Source organism: Lotus japonicus, chromosome 2, assembly GCF_012489685.1.
Source record: "Lotus japonicus ecotype B-129 chromosome 2, LjGifu_v1.2".
NCBI lineage: Eukaryota > Viridiplantae > Streptophyta > Magnoliopsida > Fabales > Fabaceae > Lotus > Lotus japonicus.
The window spans coordinates 1,989,867-2,009,264 of record NC_080042.1 but is presented as its reverse complement, the minus strand read 5'-3'; the positions used below and the strand labels follow the sequence as shown (position 1 = coordinate 2,009,264).

The 19,398-nt window shown below is 36.7% G+C and overlaps 1 long non-coding RNA gene across 3 annotated transcripts; it reads left to right on the top strand.

Moving 5' to 3' along the window:
* The first annotated feature begins 10,765 nt into the window (after positions 1-10,765).
* LOC130737384 (uncharacterized) lies at positions 10,766-18,789 on the top strand. Of its 3 annotated transcripts, XR_009018667.1 has the most exons (16): positions 10,766-10,799; positions 10,895-11,122; positions 11,239-11,386; positions 11,841-12,056; positions 12,457-12,655; positions 12,742-12,895; positions 13,032-13,061; positions 13,337-13,434; positions 13,525-13,637; positions 13,752-13,833; positions 13,928-14,010; positions 14,094-14,160; positions 14,250-14,328; positions 14,663-14,750; positions 14,937-15,369; positions 15,489-18,789. It is a non-coding gene; the product is annotated as an uncharacterized LOC130737384 (long non-coding RNA). The 3 variants fall into 3 exon arrangements; XR_009018666.1 differs by lacking the exons at positions 10,766-10,799; positions 10,895-11,122; positions 11,239-11,386; positions 11,841-12,056 and adding an exon at positions 12,090-12,349 and having other exon boundaries at positions 12,427-12,655; positions 13,928-14,160; XR_009018665.1 differs by lacking the exons at positions 10,766-10,799; positions 10,895-11,122; positions 11,239-11,386; positions 11,841-12,056 and adding an exon at positions 12,091-12,349 and having other exon boundaries at positions 13,928-14,160.
* The last annotated feature ends 609 nt before the right edge of the window (positions 18,790-19,398 follow it).

The following is a 19,398-nucleotide window of genomic DNA, read 5'->3' as shown; positions in this document are numbered from 1 at the left end:
TAAATACATTAAAAAGTAAAAAATTTAATAAATTAAAAACTGAAAAAAAATTATTATAAAAAACTATTCAACTACTTATATTAAACAACAACATTCATAGACTTAAAATTGACTTGAGCTTTGCATTTTAAAAATTTAAAAAATCAAAATAAAAAACAATATAATATTTATTAATAAATAATTTAGATAAAATACTTTTAATATAAAAAAAATTCTATCAATATATATATCTATCTATATTGTACTTGGGGCTCTTATTTCGCAAAGTAATTATATATATATATATATATATAGATATTTGGTTTTTTCAACAAAAAAAAATTTATATCTTCTATATACATTTTTTTTTTGAAAATGAAATGTATATTATTAATAGGAGCGCTTGAGCCAACAGCAAACCAAGCAAGAACCAAGTACAATCTGAATTGAACTCGAATGACCTATGAACAAGTTGGTCGTACAAAAATTAACCCACCACCATCCCACAAAATGACACAAACGAAATCCGAAGATAGAGCCTCATTAAAACCTTGCTAGGCAAAACCCAATGGGAAAAAAGCCTAGCAAGGAAAAAGAGTACTACAATCTTGAGATAGTCATTCTGTACCTGAGTTCAATGCTAACATCCTTTAGCTCAATACATTAAAACAAATACTCAAAAACTAAGACGTCCACTAGAAGCCGAAGCACCAACAGGTTCATCCCCAAGTATCCATTACGACCTCAACCTTATTAATCACCAAAACCAGCAACAGCATGTGTAAAAGACCTTCCATTTTCGCAACAGTAGCAGCAGCAACAACAGTTTTAATTTGACAGCAACATCATGTCGTTTATAACAGCAGCAACAGCATATTTCTTTTGACAGCAACAGCAAGCATCTACATCCTTATTAATCAGCAAAACCAGCAACAGCGAGCTTCCATTTTCGCACCAGCAGCAACAGCAACAACAGTTTTAATTAGACAGTAGCAACATCTGGTTTATGACAGCAACAATAGCATATTTCTTTTGACAGCAACAACAAGCATCTACACCAGCACTTAATACCAGCTTCAGCAACAGCATATCAGCACAACAGCAAACACAGGTACAGCAACATCATCCAAAAGCTTTGGTTTTACACAACAGCAAACGCAGCATGCACCAGGATCCATAACAGACATGTCTCAGCAACATAAAAACTCCACAACAGTACCAGCAGCAGCTGTAAAGAGTTCTCCCACCACAGACACATTAGGCCCCCCGCTGCACCCTCAGAATGAACCTCGACATGACGCATTTGCATACCTTGCGTCCATGGCTCTACCGTACGCTGTCGTTGCTCAGTTAACTTTATTTCCTGTAATAGCAAAAGTTCCGGCTTCCACTGCAAAACATCCTTCTTTACTGCTTCCCTCTTCGTTGACCCTCCCAACCCCCGTACGTTCCATGTAAACCACGAACTCGGGCATATCAGTTAAGGTGTGGATGATTCTGGCAGATTTGTGCTTCCAAGCCTCTAATCATCAAAGCTTCCGACCCTTGTGCTTTCAGACCCAACTGTTTTCCAACCAGCCAAGTTCGTTGTGCACGCGTCGTCACACCGTCTTCTCCCGGAACTGGTTCCAAAAATTCAATAGGCAATGGTTTAGGCTTATTTTTACTCCCTTTCGGGCGCCCCCTTTGGGAGCTTTTCTGTGATGAGTTTGTTTGTGGGGAAACTATAACAGATGGGGACTTCTGGACAGGAGTTTCGACTTGCTCAGGTGGTGTCGAGTTTTGCTTCTGAAGCTCCTTCTGGTTGCGTTGATCGTGTTCTGGTTGAGTCGCTTGCAAGGTTGTGGAGATGAGTTTCCTCACAATCTGATTTGGAGTCGTGTAAACAAAAACCTCTGATTTTTCTTCTAAACGTACAGCTTCCCCAAACTCGTTTTTGTTGTTTCCCTGCTGAGCCAAACACGTCTGTTGTTGAAAACTTAAAAATACGTTTTGTGTAGCTTGGCTTCTTGGCAAACACGTCCCTTGTCTTTGTTGTTGTGGAAAAAAACGTGGGCCCCATTTCAAGTTCAAGGTATTTGAATGCCTAAGATAATCTGTTGTCAAAAACAAATCATTAGTATTAAATGAGTAACCTGTAACCGCATATTTTCTTTTTGAATCGTCTAGGGCAGGATTTTGAATTTCTTTATTCAAGATTTGTTTTCCATTATCAGATATCTTGCTTCCTTTTAAAGTCTTCCCCCATTCTTCAATATCATTCAACGTATAACCAGCCTCAATTAGGTCCTGTAACTGCTCCTTAGAATTCATTATAGAATTTATGGCTTCCGTTTCAGAATTCAAAAATCCTGCTTGTGATGGCTCTCTCGCCGGTGACTCTGGCGGTGGTTCAATCGCCACCGTGTGCTGTTGCAGGGCACCGTCCTGCCCCTGCACAAGCGCATCAGCCTCAAGCACAGCGAAACCTACCAATCTGTCGTCCCGTTACACTTCATCTTCTTCATCAGAAACCACATCTCTGGCGGTCTCAAAATCTGGTACCTTAACGTCATCCATGATTATACCAAGCCCACCATTCATATCATCATCCTCAGAGACGTCATCCTCTGACACATATTCCTTCCATGGCGTAGTTGGCATATTTTCAACACACCCATAATCATAAGTAACAGAATCCTTGTCAAGTAAAATAATACAAGACGTACCATCGACATCAACAGACACTGTGAAGCTTTGTACCAACGGATGGTGCATTCTAACTAGTATTCTGGCATAATCAACGCGATACCTCGACAACGTTGCTGTATCCGACGACACATAATTTCCCATTCTGTTTCCAACTGCAGTAAAAAAATGTTCAGTCCATAATCCTACTGATACTTGCCAAAGGCGAATCCAGACAAGTTGCGCAACGCCAAAAGTAAGCGTCGTACACGGTCTAATGTCAGAGAGCTTTTGTTCCAAGAAAGTCCGGCATTCTGCAATTGTATCCAACATTTCTTCATTGTTCTCAAATTCCAGAATCACTTCATTTTCTCCTAATGGAATTAGGCGAAAATTATACATCCCAATTCGACTCAGCTCATCTTGCACAATGTCTATAGACGTGAGGTCAAGGGTGCGTGCCTGAGCACATCTCCTAAACCAGCCATCACCCAATTCTGGGGTTGTGAAATGAAGCGGGCCAACCTCTGGCTGTTGAGACACTTCCCTTGTCCGTTCTGTGACCTCATTTTGCTTTCTTCCTGCTCCCTGGGTGTTTGTCTGTGGCTGTCCCTTTGGCCTCCAAACTTTTCCTTGAATTTCATACTTATAACGTCCCGGCGTCGGCATCTTCGACCTCCAGGTAGGCCGTTGTATTTTTGCTTTCTAAACCACAATAAAATTTCCTTCCAAACGCAGGCCATGAAACATGCGGATAGCCCTCCATGCCTCATCATCTCTCTGGAAACGAACAAAACCATATCGGAATCGTCGCCCATATTTAATTCTCCGTTGTATGAAAACGTCACACAGAGTCCCTGCTCTACTAAAGATTGACCTTAATTTCACCCGCGTAATCCTCTCGCCTAGGCCGTCAATGAACATCGAGAATGACTGCTGGCCTGAGTTCTTCCTTTCAGACTCATCACGTCTCACCTCTGGTTGAGATCGCCATTGTTGCTGTGTTTTCACCAAATTTGCATCAGCTGCACCAGAGCCTGTCTGTCGTTGAGAGCCAAAAGTGCCATATGTATGTCGACGCCATTGCTGCTCCTCCCTTTGTGGCCACCGCTGCCTCTGGTTCTGCATTTTCCATCGGTTCACAACGGTTATCCTTGATCCTGGCTGACGTTGAGAGCCACCATGGCCATAATTTTCCCAATGCCACGGTTGCTCCTCTCTTTGCTTCTGCGTCCCCCCGTTCCGAGGTGGCACCACCGCTCCTCGCCATGGCTGAAACCGCCGTGGTTGAGGTCCCTTCCCATAGCTTCTCTCTCTAAACATCCCTTCCCATAGGTTTATTTTAATTTTTAGTATTCATCAAAGGCAAAGCTTAAGAAAATTTCATTTTTTTTTATCTTCTATATACATGTGTAAAGCACACTTGAAAAAATAGCATTAAACAAATAAAAAAATACTAAGTTTCTTTTGAAATAAAAATATTAAATAAAAAATTTGAAATCTAAAATAAAAACTACATCCACTTTATTATTCATTATATTAATTATTAATTGTTAAACTTTTCAATTTCACATATTTAAAAGTAACTATTAAAATTTAAAAAATTTCAATTTATCTTATTTAAAATTAATATTTAAATTATTTAAATTTTAATTATTCATTACAAATTGAGGTGAATTTTTAAAAAATAATAATAATTGAAATTGACTACCTTTACATTAATGACAATAATAGATTGTTTATAATAATTAGTTTATATTCTTTAATAATTATTGATAATAATTATAAATCTTATTATTTATTAATCATAAGTGGATAAATTTAAAACAAAAATATAAAAAAAATTACTATTTTTTACTTATAAAAAAATATTTATTGATAAATAATGTCGAAGAAATAGTTGAAAATTAAAAAAAAAGTCTCTATAAGATATAATTATTACTATATCGAATGTATATATTTTTTGAAAAAAATCTTTAAATACAATTTTTGATCTATTTTATAGAAGTAAAAATAACTTAAGGAAGCATGACAGAGAAAAATAATGATAACAAAAGTTTAATAAACTTAAATTTACTAAATAATATTTACGATACTAAAATTATAGCTTATTATAATTTTTATGTTAAAATTATTTCATTGTTGATAAAAGTCTATAAAAAAATATGTTATTATAACTTATATTAAAACCATATTACTTGATTTGAAATATTTCAAATTCACTTAAGAATTTTTCAAATTATTAAATTCGTTTTTAAAGATTAGTTATGATTGATAAATAGAATAAAACCTGGGGACAATATTCCCCTTATTGAGTATCAATGTTTACAACCAGATATATATGATAAATCAGCCCCTCTGCAGTTGAAAACACAATAATAAACCTAAAAACACATAACCGAAATCAATAGAATAGGTTAAAACCAAAGTTTTTAAAATTAATTCAATGCTAATGCAAAAGAAATTTAATTACAGTATAATAATTTTTATATTATATAAAAAAATAGTGTAAATAAATCCGTGCAACGCAAGGGTATTATTTCTAGTTTATACATATTTCACACCCACATGGATATTCCGAAAGTGATTTTTAAACCGTGATTTTAGTATATCTGCGAGTATCCATGATTATCCATGTATATGTTCATACTATTTATTAAAATAAAAACCATAAACAAAAGTTTTTTTTTTGAAACATATAAACAAAAGTTAATTGAAGACAATAAATTATTTAAAATTATACAAACCCATTAAAAAGATTTTTTAAATTTCAAACATAAACACAGTAAATTTTTTCATAATTTAACTCATAAATTCCATTATTAATTATTTACATTATACTTTAAAGAATGAGATTAAAAAAATTAGTATTCAGAGGCATTTGAAATCTTGGGTATCCACAAATGAATGGGGAGATATGATTCATGGGAGAAGCAACTTGGGCATACAGATACGTGAGGGAGGAGGTGGAAATAATAATAATAATAATAATAATAATAATAATAATAATAATAATAATAATAATAATAATAATAATAATATGGGGCCTTTGAATTCTAGGAAACGGACAAGCGGAGCTTCTGCTATTTCTAGACCGAGTGGCTCGGGGATTTCTCCCCCTTTGGAGAAGAACAATTCTGAATCTAGATTGGGATTGGCGGTTACTGTGGAGCAGTCCCGCCCACCTCAATGAGAATCCTCTCGTGGAACTGTTGTGGGCTTGGGAACCTACTGGCAGTGCGGGCCTTTGGTAGGCTCATCCACTCTGAAGCGCCCGATGTTGTGTTTGCTATGGAGACTAAACTGCATGAGCCGGAGGCTTTGCGACAGAGAGGCTTGGGGGGACTTCAGAATATCTTCCCGGTCCCTTGTGCGGGCCAAGGACACATGCGTGCAGGAGGTTTGTTTTTACTTTGGGGTCAGAATGTTGATGTTGTTATTGTTTCTTTTTCTTTGAATCATATTTTGTTTACTGTTACACATTTGGAAGATCAAAAAGTTATGCAGGTGTTAGGAGTCTATGGTTTTCCGGATGACCGCCGGAAAATGGAGACTTGGTTCTTAGTTAAACGTTTTTTTGAGTGATGATTCAATTCCGAGTTTGTGTGTGGGTGATTTTAATGATTGTTTATCCCCGCGTGATAAATTGGGGGGAGACCCGCCTGATTTAAATCATATTCAGAGGGCGGCCAGAATAAGAGCGGAATGTTGTTTACATGATGTGAATTTTACACGATACAGATTTACTTGGTCAAATAACAGAGAGGCTCCTAGTACCATTGAGGAGCGGTTAGATTATGCTCTTGTCAATGATGCTTGGGATGAGACTTGGCCTGTTACAGTCGTTCACCACTTGTCCAGGTATAAATCTGATCACAATCGTATTTTACTAACTTGTGGTGCTCGCAGGGGAAGGAAAGAGTTGGGTAGGGCATGTCTCTTTCGCTTTGAGGAGCTGTGGCTCCAAGAGGATGAAGAGTGCGCAGAGGTTGTCACGGAAACTTGGTGCAGATCGCGAAATGATTTACCGACAAAAATTGCCGAGGTAGGAGGACTGCTAAAAGGATGGGGGAAGGCTAAGTTTGGAGATATACCAAGGAAGATTTCTGATCAAAAGGCACTCTTGCAAGACCTTCAAAGAGAGACTCAAACAGCAGCGACGTTGCAAAAAACCAAGGAGGTCGAGCACCAGCTCGATGTGCTTCTTGAGCAAGAGGAGAAATGGTGGCGTCAAAGGTCTAGAGCCACTTGGTTGAAAGACAGTGACAAGAACACGCGTTTCTTTCACCAAAAAGCAACACAGAGGCAAAAGAGGAATATGATTGAAAAAATAGAGGATGACAGGGGAAGGGAATTTGTTCAGGATAGAGACATAGCTCGAGTTTTAACTAATTATTTTGTGCAACTTTTTGCAACCTCAAACCCTGTGGGAATTGCAGAAGCTACCTCTTTGGTGGCTAATTGTCTGACAGGGGCCCACATGGAGGTTTTAGCTGAGCCATTTACAAAAGAAGAGGTGGAAGAAGCCTTGTTTCAAATGCACCCTACCAAAGCGCCTGGTACAAATGGCTTTCCCGCCCTTTTTTACCAGCGTTTTTGGGGAGTAATTGGGGATGATGTGGCGGAGTTCTGCTTGCAGATGCTGCATGGACATGTGTCGCCAGGTATTATTAACCATACTGTGCTTGTTCTTATTCCAAAGGTTAAGAAATTTGTGCATGCAAACCAGTTTAGGCCAATCAGTTTATGTAATGTGATATTCAAAATTGTGACTAAAACAATAGCGAACAGACTGAAAATGATTTTGCCTGATCTAATTTGTGAATCACAAAGTGCTTTTGTACCTAGTCGCTTAATAACAGATAATGCTTTGATTGCATATGAGAGCTTCCACTACATGAAGAAGAAAATCAATGGCCGAAATGGCATTATGGCGCTGAAATTGGACATGTCCAAAGCGTACGACCGTATAGAATGGTCATTTTTTAGATCTGTTTTGACTTCTATGGGTTTTCCACCAGATTGGATTAATCTTATTATGAGCTGTGTCTCTACTGTTTCATTTACAATCTTATTGAATGGTAATCCACAGTCAAGTTTTGTGCCAAATAGAGGCTTGAGGCAGGGAGACCCTCTTTCACTATATCTGTTTATCTTATGTGGAGAGGTCTTCTCTGCTTTGATTAATAGGTCTATTGTTGACAAGAATTTAACTGGGATAAAACTAGCAAGGTCTGCTCCTGTTATCTCTCATTTGCTTTTTGCAGACGACAGTATTCTCTTTGGTAGGGCTGAGGTTCGTGAGGCGGAATGCCTAAAAGAAATCCTTGCTACTTATGAGCGGGTTTCCCGACAAGTGTTCAACCTTGACAAATCAATGCTCTCTGTTAGCCGAAATGTGCAGCAAACCAGATTTGATGAGCTTAAGCAGCTTTTGGGAGTAAAGGCGGTCGAGAGCTATGACAAATATTTGGGATTACCGACTATAATTGGTAAGTCCAAAAAACAATTATAGGCTATGAGGATCTGAAACATGGATGTGGATGACCTATGTGCGTGGTGTGATTCAGGCTATGAGGATTTGAAACATGTCTTTTTAGAGTGTCCAGCGGCAAGGGTGTTCTGGTATGGCTCCCCTTTGGCCTTACGAATGGAGCGGTTTGGAGGATTGGAAGAGTTTTGGCTAGAGGTACTGTCGACCAGTGATCCAGCGACCATTGCAACGGTCCAAACGCTGTGTTATGCGCTGTGGGAAGCGAGGAACAACACTAGATTCCGGCGAGCTAGCTTATCACCCATAGTGACGGTCCAGGGAGCTTCACTGTTGCTGCCAGCTCCAGCGGGTCAGTCTTCTCATCACGGGCAGCCACGACAACTTCAGACCTTATGGTGCCGACCACAACGAGGTATTATCAAGGTTAATTTTGATGCTAGTTTTAATTCAGGAGGAGTAGGAGGCTTTGGAATGATAGCTAGAAATCATGATGGTGAGATTATGGCATCGGCTATGGAGTCCTCAGTCGCTTCGCTTTCTCCGCTTTTGGCTGAAGCAAGTTGTTTTCGGTGGGCTCTACGTTTGGCTATTGATCTTGGATTCCGTAGGGTGATTTTTGAGACCGATTGTCTACAGTTATTTAACTGGTGGAAGGCTCGGACCGAGGGGGTTTCTTTCTTAGCTACTATTGTTAGTGATTGTCGTCGTTTGACTTCAGCTTTTTATGTTTTTTCTTTATCTTTTGTAAGACGTTCTGGTAACGCTGTGGCTGATCTTCTAGCCAAAACCTCATTCACTCACCCAAATGAGGTGTGGGTGGAGGAGGCTCCAAACTTTGTTCTTCATTTGGTTACCTAGGATATTTTGGCATTTATGCCTCCTGTGGTTTAATTTTAATGCATACACCTTTCAGAAAAAGAATAAATGGATGTTACAATATTCCAGACCCATCTTATTGTATCGAATATCAAATAACTAAATTTGTGGATATTTATGGATGTAATTTTACTCTAACGAGTTTTTATCCATACATTTTGGGCATAAAAAGTTTTCCCTTGCCTTCAGTTTCAAAAAAAAAAAAAAAAGTTTTCCCTTGCCTTCCCTATATAGTGTGATGGCATATAATTTTAATATGAGAGGTATTTTAATTTTAAAATCTTCGCTTTTGGTGATTAGCAATTAAATAATGATAGGTTCTGCTTTTATCTCGATTTCTCCATTCTTTTTGATTGGGTGCAATACAAGTGTTGCCAAATGCCAATACAACACAATTACCTGTGACAAAAAGCTTTCGAACCACGCCTATGTTCACATGTCTGCAGGTCTTTCAGGATCTCTTTGCCTGTTTTTTTCAATTTCTTTTCTACAACAGAATTGAAAACAATAAGATTAATAAAACACGCTCTTTTTAATTTAGTTATCATTTGATTTTTTTAAATAGAACTGTATTAAATGAGATTTGAATTAGTAATTTATATTATTTAGCGTATTTTAAAAAATATACTCTTACCTCCGTTCCTTATTAACTGTTCACTTTAAAAAAAAACTGTGTTTCTATATATCTGTCTACTTAGCATTTCAAGAGAGTATTAAATGATGTTTATCCTAATTGTGACCTTGTAGGAGCAATAAATAAAGAAAGATAAAACACATTTTAGAGGGTAACTAGGAAAATAAGTAATAATTTTCTGAAAATTAACAAATTAATTGCTCTCATTTTTCTCTTCCCAAACAGTTAAATAGGAACGAAGGTAGTACTATTTAATCATCTTCAAGATTTACCAAAATGACATTTCACATTATTTTTATCTAGTACCTACGCTTTACCCGGTTTTAGAGATAGATTTTAGAGGTTGAAAAACAATAAATGCTGATGATTAGTTATAATTTCAAATTTTAATCAATATAGTAATTTGAAAAAGGTTACCCTTCCTTCTATTTCTAATTATAACACTTCATTGAGACAATTACGCTTATTAAGAAAACATTGTAATGAAGTTAATTAATGTAATAGTATTAGTTTTATAAAAGTTGATTCAATCTTCCTCCATTTTTACTTTTAATTAATGTTGAAAAAGAATTAATTTCTAGTGATAATTCAAACTTTTGGAATTACAAAAGTTTAATAAATGAAATATCATATGTGGAAAAAGCTAATAATTTTTTTTTTAAATCTAGTTAGGATTCTTATATTAAGGAAAACAAACAAATTCTTACAGAAAGGAACGGGTGAAGTATAATCCATAGTATATATATTTAGGAAAAGATCTCAGCACAGTCATCACATACGTGGCATCATCTGATTGGTTAATATCATGAAAAATCCTTCATGACACTCAATCCTTCATTCCTCTTATCCTACACCTTTTTCCTTATCCTTCACTCATCTCTCCTTAATCCCATTTATTCTAAACGCGTTTTCTCCTCTCTCATAAGCGTAACATCCTCACCGTTTCAACCTTCAACTTCATCTCTTCCAGAATTTCCTCACCGTCTTTGATTTTCATATTCAAAAGCCCTTGAATCCGAAATCAACAATGGCAATCGACCTTCAATCGTATCTCTCATGGCCACTTCCAATTCATGAGTCCTTCGATCGCATCTCTCATGGACCCTTCCAATCGCAAGCCTCAATCCATCTCTTCCAGTCTCGACTCAGGTACTTTTTTTTTTCTTTCTCCAATTCTTCCTGTCTTGATTCTGGGTTGTACCTGCTTCTGGTGGCCTTAACTGGTTTAGGGTTTCAATTTCCAGAGTCAGAGAGACATCGGAGGAGGAGATGCCACTCAAGGTCAAATGGAGCGGCAAGGATTACACGGTGCGAGTCTGCGGCGACGACACCATTGTCGAACTCAAGTGTCGAATCTGGAAGTTAACCAACGTTTTACCCATTCGCCAGAAGTTCTTATACCCTAAACTCGGTTCCAAGCTCAACGACCACTCTCTCAACTCTCTCTCAATTCCTAAGTTCACCATGATCGGGTTCGCACTTCACTCTACCTTCCTTTTCTTTCTTCGTTTGTTAGGGTTTCATATTCAAATAATCACTCAACAAAATTGACATCTATTGATTTAATTTCATTTGATTTGCATTGCAGGACTACTGAAGAAGATTTTTTAATTGTTGATCCAGTGGAGGCCCCTGAGATTATTGATGATCTTGAGCTTCCTCAAGAAGAAGCTATTGACATCAAAGACATGGAGGTCAACAAGCACAAGTTGATCAAGCGCAATAATTAGTTCAAGGTACGTTTTTTTCGTTCTCCAAATCTTCATGAATTAAGTTTGGGTTTTTGTTGTTCATAACTTCTGGTGGCTTTTGTTCGCATCTTGACTTCTTCGTTTCTGGGTTCCTTTTTTCATTGTGTTGAATCACTTGCAATTACTCTAAGTTTGAATTTTTTGAGTCTATGAATTGATTAGTTTTTGGTATGTGTCAGGTATCTGTCTCTCTCTCTCTCTCATGTAAAATCTGTCCAGTTCCTTTTACCTTTTTTTTCTGTGAAATATCAGCATCAACATAAAACAGAGAGGCATGTTTGTACCAACATAGCCTCTCTGATCATACTTTGTTTCTTTGTACAGGTTCTAATCTGTGCAGTTCCTTTTACCTTTTTTTCTGTGAAATATGAACAGTTCCTTTTACCATTAAACAACCACTAAGGTGTATTTTCTTCTGTAAATAATATTTACAATGCAGGCATATGTGCCTGTTTTCAGTGCTTTGAAGGAGGTTTGATCTTTCCAAAGTGAAATATGACGTGTCTGATGGAAGTTGGATCAAGCTTCAGAACCCAAGTAGCAAGAAGGTTTAATCATTGATTCCCTCTTTGGTTTTGACTTGCAGTTGTAGGGCTTGAGACTCGATGGTGTCACCGTGAACTTCTAAAGCAGTTGAAACTGCTTCCATTTTCAGGTACTATTTTCATTTTCATTGTCTAATTTTCTTAATCCTTCTGTGCTGCCAACATGGTATGCACAGCTTCTGAAAACCTTAATCTTGGCCTACAAGCCAATCTGGTCTATTGATAATTATTAATGAAATTCGAAAAAATTGGAATAGGAAACAACTTATATGAACATTAGAGATTTTTCAAAATAGGAAATTATTCACCTTTAATTTCTCCCCTCATCAAGCTTCAAATTAGAGAAAATTATTCTCTCAAAGATATCCATAAAGTTAGTGTTCAGCCACTAAAGTTATAATCTGTAAGTATTTTTTTCTCAAATTTCAAAGAAAGTTTCAATTTTTAGCTTGAATTTAATTTTTTTTTTTTTGGAGTTAGGTTCTTCAAATTTGCTTCTACTTCATGTAGGGTCTTGGGTTGTGAATTTTCGGTTCCTGTTTGGAATCTGTGACAATGGGTTTGCTTTCTGGGATGTTTATGGGTATACTGTTTGGCATAGAATTGATGGCAGCATGGGACCGAAGTGCGTTTCTCTCATCAAAGTTCCATGAACCAAATCGCCCCTCCCGACCTCATTCCTATCCACGGTACGACGGCGACACCGCAGGTATTTAGGGCTTAATTGATGTATGGTTTACAGTTACCCTAATTTTAGATTTTTATTCACTGGATTTTGATTAGGGAGTAATTTAGGTACTGCAGGCCGAAGCTTATTTGTATATACTATGGATTGTCTCAATCGCATCTCTCATAGCCTGCTCCGATGCATTGATTTCATCCCCTCGACCTTCCAATTCTCTCGAACTTCAATCGCATATCTCAATCGCACCTCTCAAGAAAAAATTGAGTACACTCTTAACCTTGCTTGAAATCATAAAATAATTTTTGCATTCGTTAGATTGTGCTTCTTCATTTTGCTTTTAATTAATCCTTCATTACACCCTCTATTTCGTCTTCTAAATCAGAGTTGCTCTTTGATTTAGGGTCCCAAATTCTCCAGATCCTCCATAAAGGTAAGAGCTTTTATGTTTATAGCAAATCCTGATTCTCTTAGTGAGAAGATTCCTCACAATCTCAGTCTTTGTTTTTTCATCTGTGTTTTGTTATTTGAATGAGATTTTGTTTTTTCCCTTGGCTTTGCAGTTCATGGCTTCCTGCTCTTTTCTCTTCTATGAATTTACTCCTGGATCTAATTGAGAGATGATATTTATATATTTTGAGTTGTTTATGTTCTCATTGCCCATAGGTTTTGTTTTTCATTTCTTTGTTGTGGTGATTATTGAAGCAGCTTGCTAAGGTATCTGAACGGGAATAACATTAATAGTATTCCATGTGAGAGCTTGAACATCACAAAATATTAGGAAGAGCTATACGCATGTAGCCCAGGTACAATTGCTAGATTCTCTGTATAATTCTTCTAGGTTTTGTCTTTAGGATATATGTGTTCTCATAGTTTCGATGAGTTTCTATATTCAGGAAATCACTTCAACCGGTGTGTCAAGAAGGGCAAGATATATCTGGCGGATGTTAGCACTAAGCTAAAGAACAAGAACTTCACTACAGATGTCAAAGTGGACACTAACTCAAACGTGAGTTGAAAAGTTTCGCTGAGATAATTTTTAGTCAAACACTTGAGTCATTTTGTGATTGTAAAATTAATTGCAATGATTTGTCTGATATGATTCTTTGTTTTCAAATTTTAGATGGAAATCATGTTTCTGCCTTGGATCTTTTACCTGAGATATATACATTGTTAATCGCATTATTACATGGTTTTTGGATAATGTAAGTTTCCTCTATTTCCTGGATCATTCAATTGGGTACTGGAGAGAAATAATTTTGTGCTGACTGCTCACCATCATCTATTTGTGACTGCAAGATTATCTATGCTCGTGCCTACACTTATGAGCATCAGTACAACCTCATCCTTGGCTTAGCTGCTAAAATGTCTGAAGAACCAGTGTGATGTTACTGACATTGAACAGAGTTATCTTCAGTTGCAATATTATGGGATATGGAGAGTTAACAGAATTGACTTATGGCAGATTGTAGATTCAAGGATTGCTTTGTATAGGGTGGACTTTTCAGGAAGAGGAGAGCTTGCAGCGCCAGGTATATGAATCGGTCATTTAAATTCCATTACATCAACATTTTCCCTTCTCTATGTCATTTTTTGCTGATATGAAAAATAACCATTGCAGCCAAAACTGGCACAAATGCTTTCTTGATTGATAAAGATAGCTGCAGAATTCAATGTTGCAGTTTACATGACAAATCAAGGTAAATTCTGCACTTGTGTATGAAACTTTCCCTGTTAATTATTCCCTCTAAAGTCCCAAAACTGATAGTCTAAATGGTTTTGTTTAAAACAATAAGCAGAAGTACTTGATTCTTAGTTTATGGCTCTATAAGACTAATGCTTATCTACAAAAAAACAATTGTTTTGGTTGCAGTCATCTCTTTAGGTAATGCATAATATACCTTTTCTTTTCTTTTTTGCAGTCATCTCTTTAGGTAATGCACAATAAGTGTGTTCATAAGAAATCGTATTAAGTTTCTGCGTTTTATTGATGTGATGTGTCTGTCTCATATCATCTCATGTATCCTACTGCAGAGTCAAATATATGCAAATTGTTCTGGATGGTTTCACCATAAACTGCTGAAGCAGATGAAATATCCTCCATTCTCATGTCTATTTTCAGGTACAATTAACATGATTTTCAACATGTTTTGAATGATTAACCACATGGTTTGTTTTGGAAATGATTAATCACATGGTCTCCGGCGATACATTCTCTGTCTTCATCCCCATTTTCCATTCAATCCACCTGTTAGATCTGAAGCTTTTTCGTCAACTATTATCAAATTGAGTGTTTTTTCAATTTCAGGTGTTGACTACAAGATCAAGGTTTGGAACTACAAGCTGCACAGGTGTTTCTCAATTTCCTATTAGTGTTGGTATCACAGCTATCAGTGGAAGGCAATAAATGTTATTGCTTTCTCATCAACCTATCCTTATTTGCTTCATTTTGGTACTTCTGTGTAGTAGACTAATCCTTGTGTTTTTTTATTTTATGCACTTACTAAGTAGAATATAATTTCAAGCTCATAGTGAATACTAGAATCAAGGTACAAAGCTGACTCGGCGCACCTACGATCATTCAGCAACACCCCAATCATTGCCACCCGTGGCCTCCCTCCTCTCCACGGCACGACGACGATTCAGTACCTTCCCCACGGCGTTTGTTCCCTGATTTTCATCTTCACAAGCGGCTGTCTTCCCTTATGTTCACCCTGTCTGCCATTATGCCCTCATCTCAGGTATCTTCAAGTAGTATTTTTCATTTTTCAAATTTTTTAATGTGATTGATTAGTTGCCTGATTAGTTTGAGTTAATAATTTGATTAGTTGTCTCAAATTTCTCCTTTCCATAATTACAGTAACTTGACAAACAGCTCAGAAACCTTAACACTGATTCAGTAACATCTACAGTTAGTGGATCCATGTTCTACATGTTTTCCCCCTTTTAACTCTTGCCAAATTGGTGCTATATAAATAAGGCTTAATCCTCAAATTAGTCCCTGTCTTTGTCTCGCTGTCTGATCTAAGTCCCTCACCGGAAAAATTTGTGGAAAACGTCCTCATTTTTTCAAAACGTGTGGAGCCAGTCCTCGCCGGAGCCTGAAGCTCCGGCGAGGCTGCTGAGTGGCAAGGGAAAGCTTACGTGGCTTTATCCATGTCATTTTTAATTAAATTTTAAATGACATGTATTTAATTATTAATTAAATTAAAATTATTAATTAATAAAAAATCTGAAAACTCTAATTCTTAACCATTCATCTGGATCTTGTTCATCTTCATCTTCTTCTTTATCATCTTCATCTTCATCTTCATCATCCACCATTAACGTTTCAAAAAAAATCATCCAGCATTAAAATAAAAACACTAAATCATCATTCAATCCCACCTTCATCTTCATCTACACATCTAAAAAATTCAGAACCACACCAACACAGGGCCTTACCAACAAATCCCTATCACTCAAAAGTTGAAATCAAAAGCATTACCAACCCAACTGAAACTCGTTTCCACTACTCCACGAGCATAAAACAAGCCAAAACCAAAATTGAACTCTGAATTCCATTGTCACTTTACCATAGAACCCACAAAGCTACAACCACTCTGAATTCTCAACAGCTTTTGGGGTTCTTTCGATCACTCCCCAAAAGATTGGAACTTGGCTGGGTTTCTGGCCGCTCTGATCCTTCCTCCTCTTTCGATCTGGACGCTCTGATTATGGATCTTGACTGGAGAGAGAACCAAGATCTGGATCTGAATCTAGAACCCAAACCAAGTACCGCCCTCACATCTTCTTCCCCAGAACCAGCACCAGTGCCCGCAACATTTTGACCCAATCAGATCCAGAGATAAAGTTGCGAACGAGAGAAGAAGAGAGGAGAAAGCTTCATCCCTGGATCTGAAGAAGATGAGGTGTCGCAACGAAGAGGAGGTTTCGGTTGCAGGTGGGGTTGGGGTTCGCGTTCGGTTGCAGGTGGTGGTGGGGTTCGCGTTCGGTTGTAGGTGGGGTTTTCATGGGTATGATGAAGAAGAAGATGAAGGAGAGGAGATGATGTGATGAATTTTTGGGTTCTACAGAGGAAGGAGCATCTCAATTGCACTTTCTACAGGATCAGCATTAGCGTTCACATATGCAGTTCTTGATTTCAGAGGTCAGATAATGAAACATGTCGCTGGAAAAGAGTACGCTGCATACACCACAAAGAAAGACCCAGCTCTGATGCATAACTATTAATTTATGCACCTTTATGGATCATTACTCGTTAAGCCAATTGTTTGTTTTGAGTTGGAATTACATACTCGGTTGTCTTTCCATATTTTCCTGTTGAATTTGCTGAACTTGTTAAACTTCAATGAATGTTTTGTAATCTGTTCTTCCAAAAAAAAAATATTTGGGAAATTAGGTTTTTTTGATTAATTTTGGGTTTTTTTAATTATTTTGTTTTTCAGGTGTGTAAATTTTTAATTTTTTTAAAATTCCACGTATGATTCATTAATACAGTCATCATGCCATATCATCACTCGCCGGAGCTCCAGACTCCGGCGAGGACTTGCTCCAGACGTTTTATAAAATAGAGGACTTATTCCACAAATTTTTCCGGTCAGGGACCTAGTTCAGACGGCAAGACAAAGACAGGGACTAATTTGAGGATTAAGCCTATAAATAATGTGCCACAGGGATTTGAGATAATGTGCCACAGGGAATTTAGGGAATGGAGGCTACTCTTCATGAATATCCTTGACAAGCTTCTTTTTAGCATACGGCTCAAACTGATTAGACTTCTCAAATTAAGCTTCTTTTTCTTCATTCATTTTGATGGTGTTAAGAGTCTGGAATAAAAGGATGCTATCCACAAATTTTTTGGTTGTGATTTCGTATTTTCTTTGACAAATAATTCAAGTAGTTTGGCAGAAGATGAGTATTAATCCACGATTGAAGTTCAATTCAATCTCTTCAATTTATTGAAATTTTTATGTTGGTTATTGAGTTGATTTTCACTGTGCAATTGTTACTCAATGATTCATTCTTTTGAGTATGAGTATATAGATCCATTGTAAGGGACTGGTCTATCTCTCACCCTTTTGCATATGTTGTTGTATACTATTGCTTATTAGTTATTTTTTCTCTTGAGGCTTTTATGAAATGGATGATGGAAATGTTTTATCTTTGTGAGAGAGTAGAGGGGTGAAAGTTTTATTAATTAGCATCTTCTGTTTCTCTTTAATTGTTTTGAGGATTTGTTTAATTAGTTACATATATTAAAAATTCTTCTTTATTCAAAATTCCATTGCATTATGACCTCCGGATAAGATGTCGGCTATCATTTCCATTATTGTAACTTCATGCAGAATAAGAAATCAAACCCAGGGACCAAATTAGGACATTTGAAACATGGTAGGAGCTAAAGGGAAGATTATTATCTCATAAGGGAGAATTCTTAACATAATCTGAACCTTCTCTTCTTGCATGTTACATATGGCCGAAAAATCATTGTTGTGTTTGTGTGACTGAATTCTTATTTCATTATCTTCCCCTCAGCAAGCTAAATACAGAAAAAGCAATGTACTATGCTTTTATGCTCTGATTATTTTACTCTGCATTTTCATCTTTTGGCATGCACTATTGGAAATAGTATTTCATTGTAGTTTGCAGAAGATAACTGATGTCAACCTCCAGGAAATTGGTTTGGTGGATTTCATCGTGTTGCGTTGGAAGCACTCTTTTTAAATAAAGGCTTTGGATTTCACCTTTGAAATCTCCATCTCCAAGTTTGCCTTCTGTGAGTATTTGATGTGTTTAGTTTAATTAAGAGTATAGCTAAACTCAGGGTTTGAAGATATAACAACTCAAACTCCTTTTGGATTGAGAACTATGGAACTTGCAATGACAGTGTTTGAAGATATCTCAACAACTCAAACTCATGTATGGTCACTCAATAGTTTAATTCAATAACAGTAAAGGAAGTCAGAGAAAGAAGAAAACCAAATTTGGTGCTATAGTTCCACTGTGAAAGAACTACTTTGGTTCTTTCTGGTAACTTCACACACACTCACTGTGCCTCTTTTGATTCTCTCCCCTGTTACACAGCAATTGAGACTCCTACACATTACAAGCAATTAATTAATATACATTGCCTTAGTATATATTTTTAACTTTTTATATTTTTGAGTGTCGTATGTGCAGTCTATTTGTGCCAAAAATCCAATCACTGATTATACAATGATTTCCAAATACTTAACTCAGGAAGTGCTATTGTTAGGAAGTTACTCTATCTGCGACTTGGTATCATATATTTATTTGTATAGATATGATATTTTTTGTCATTGATATACAATATTGGCCTCTAAATGAAAAGTGTGCAAGTTAAATGGACTTCAATGCTCAGTAATTAAGTAATTAGGGTAAAGATTCACGAGGGAATATAATACATGGATTTTGCCCATATATGATTTTACATTAGGCCTTTGTTATTGAAAAAAATGTGTTAGTAATAAGAAGTTACAAGTGCCTATGTCAATTTTATGAAAAATTTCAACCATGATAATTTACAGAGGAGTCTTAACTCAAGTTCAAAATCCTGTTAAATGATAAATCATACAAGTTTGATCACTTACATGCAATGGAAATTTCCCTACCAAATATGATTATGAATTGCTGATGGAAATTGAATCTGATATTGACCATTGGTCTTGGAGGAGGATTTGGAAGTGGAAATGATCACAAAGGGTAAGATAGAAATCCAACCTGTATCTCTGTGGATGATTGGGGAT